The following is a 3,437-nucleotide window of genomic DNA, read 5'->3' on the forward strand; positions in this document are numbered from 1 at the left end:
ACCATGGCACGACAAGTCTCCGCTAGGGAGCGAGCATCAGTACTGGCCAAACTTGAGCCAAAAATACTTCATGAAATTTTGGATAGGTTTTGAAATCTCCCCCGAAGTCTCACCAAGCTCCGAAGGCCCCTCAAACTCCCTTCGAACCTTTCAGCCCAACAAAATGTGCACAATCCTAGTCTCCCAAGAGTCTTGCAGAGATTTGTAGCACATGAAAGTGCACCAAAATCCATAGCACCCCTAACAAATTCTAGCAATTTAGTGGCATTCTCATTGAACTAGGCGAATATGCCAAAGGCGAAGGCATCGGCTGGCAAAGGTGAAGTTGCCCCACCAAAACTAGCTAGAGCTACCTGATACAACTTAGCTACCCTGACACTAGCAGCCTACACCTCTTCTAACGCTTCTATAGTAGCTCAACCTATGCACTGAGCGCCTGGTTCAAAGACTTCTCTGCTTCAATTTCCTTCCTTAGGCCTTCATTCGCATCAACTGCTTTCTGAAGCCGAGCAAGAGCAATCTCCTCAGTAGCCTTCGAGCCAGCAACATCCTTCTCTAGGGCCCCCAGCTGGATCTTCAAATCATCAGCAGTCTGACGGGCAACACGGAGATCAACCACTTCTACAAAAAGCCTCTTCTTTTCATCTTCAACCCTATCCAACTCCTTCTAAATGGCTTCCATAGCCTCGTCCTGCTTGATAACCTCCTCAGCCCGCGTGCTTGGAAGGGACCTTGACGCCTAAGAGGGGGGGGGGGTGAATTAAGCAACTTAAAAGTCTAACTCTAAACTATAGCCTCTTTTTCTATTCTTAGCAAAACCTATGCAAAAGATAAACTATCTAAATGTGCAACTATGGTTTTGCTAGTCTGTTGCTATCTCTACCGCAAAAGGAGTTATGCAAACAATGTAAATGCGGAAGATAAAGAGTAAGGTAGAGATATGCAAACTCCCATCAATGACTCTGACATTTTTACCAAGGTATCAAGAAGCGCGTAAGCTTCCCCGTAGGGCTCATTGGAGACCCTCGCAAGGACCAAGCTCTCGGTCAGGTAACTCCGTGGATAGTGTTGGGCCTTCTTCATGCACAAGTGGGTCTCTGGTGTGCGTTCTGGCAAGCCTCTCCTAGACCACTCCCTGCCGTCTCCACTATCAAGCTTCCAGCCAAACCACCGTGGGCCTTGTTCCCCTCGGTACACGGTGGTGCCACACCACAAATGTGGTTGGTGTGATCTCGCAAGACTACAAGCCCCTTTGATGTACAACAATGATGCGTGCAAGCACCGAGTGGTAAGAGGTATGCAAATCTCACTAAACACTAGGCCTAAACCTAGAGCAAGCGCATAAGCGGTGGTCTAATCAACCTAAGCACTTCACAAAGCTCCTACGCTAATCACCTAAGCACTATGCAAGTGGAGATCACTAAAATGGTGTATTAACACCCTTGGTATGTTTCCTCAGCTCCACCCAACTCAAATGGCCAGTTGGGGGGGTCTATTTATAAGCCCCACTAAGAAAGTAGCCTACCATAAGATATACCTAGTGTATACAAGACAAAATATTTAAGCCTGCAAATGCAAACCTAGGCATGAAAAGGAACTAGATGCTAATTGAGATTGCAAGAAATTAAATCTAGTTACCTAACATGGGGAGGAGAATTTGGGTCCATAGTATTCACTAACCCACTTGGCAATTACTTTGTCCATAATGATGCACCCCATGAAATGCACCCATACTTTGCCAAGTCTCCAAATTCCCTAAAGTCCATTGGACTTCTCACTTCTCTTTCAGGGATCCAAACCTTCTTGGTGCTCTTCATGTTGGAAATGATCTCCCTTGGCACCCAAACGTGTTTGGCCCCATTGTTGGCTTGCATGTTACCTTGATGGCCACCACCTTGTCATTTTTCTTCTTCTTCAAGAGATAAGGTGTGGAGGCCTTTTTGTCCACCTTGTTGGTGTAGGTGTTGGAGAGCTTGCTTGTTTTCTTTTTCTTTTTCTCTTTCTTCTTAGTTCCTCCCCCATTCTTCACCTTGCACTCATAGGACTTGTGACCTTCCTTGTGGCACACATAGCAAACCACGGTTTGTCCTTCATCAAGTTTCTTCACTCCCTTGACGGTGTTATCTTGATGAAGTTGGGCTTGCTCCATTTTGCCTCTTACTTGAGTCAAGTCCTTGGTAAGGTGAGCCACTTCTTGCTTGAGTTGCTCATTCTCCATTGACAACCTCTTGTGTGCATGTATCTACCACAACTTTCTCAACACAAACTTGGTTGCACAAGGGTGAGTCTAAATATAAATCATTGCAAGAAGTAGAAGCATCCTTTTAGGCTTGTTAAAGATAGAACTTTTCTGTTTAGGTGCCTTGGTGAGGGTTGTACCATTGGCTTCAAGATTAGCAACTTTATTAGTTAGCTCATCATAAAGTTTGCACATGGTTTCGATTTTAGCAAGCAAACTTTTATAAGCATCTTGTGAGCTAGCTAACTTTTCTTTTAATTTTTCATTTTTCTTTACAAATGTCGGTGCGAAAATATGGTAGCCGCGCCGGGTGGACACGTAGTAAGCTAAAACAATCTGGAGATCTGCCTAGCTTCAACGCAGGACCAGTCGATCATGTGAATTCCCAAGGGTGTGCTAGTCAATTTGACCTGCAATTGACAAGGAAAGAAAGTTTATTAGTAATTTAGGATGGAACATGCCAGTTTTGCCTAAACAGTTCCAAGTGTGCTGCTTCTAGAGCAGCCAGACATCAAAATTGACTAAAACAGTCGATACGATAAGAAATTGGCTATTAGGGACTGTAAAGCTCATGGGTCATGATTGATTTTATAGTAACGAATACAATGCACCTAGTTTCAATGATCCTTTCCCTTGAGCTATTAGCATGTATGCGTCAAATATACATCACTGGCTAAATTAGATTTTGATCGACACGTGGTGTAGAGCCAATGAATCCGGTGAAAAAGGGATATGCCTCGCAAACAATTGACTACTTGGTATATACAGATCAACGAACCATCTAGATATATTCTATTACCGGCAACAGTGAGGTTTGACCGGATCGATACAGTTATGATGACGATGATAGTCTAGAACTAGAAAATCCATAGAACTAACCATACTTCAACAGACTCATGAAAGCGTGCCATATCTGTGAAAGCACAGGCAAATCGGCTAAAATAACCGATTCAGGTAGAAAAGGGATTCCAGCATACGAACAATCGACTATTTAATATGGACAGATCTATAAACTCATTAGACCTAACCTGTTATCCTTAATAGTGGGGTTCAACCAGATTGATGGCAGCCATGATAAAGACAACAAATCAAACCTTTGGGGTAAACAGATTTATTCACATTAAACAGAATTATGAAGACACACTATAAGCGTTAAAGTACGGGCGATCGACTATTTAGCCGATGTAGGCACAACAAA

The sequence above is a fragment of the Miscanthus floridulus genome, chromosome 14, assembly GCF_019320115.1.
Source record: "Miscanthus floridulus cultivar M001 chromosome 14, ASM1932011v1, whole genome shotgun sequence".
Taxonomy (NCBI): domain Eukaryota; kingdom Viridiplantae; phylum Streptophyta; class Magnoliopsida; order Poales; family Poaceae; genus Miscanthus; species Miscanthus floridulus.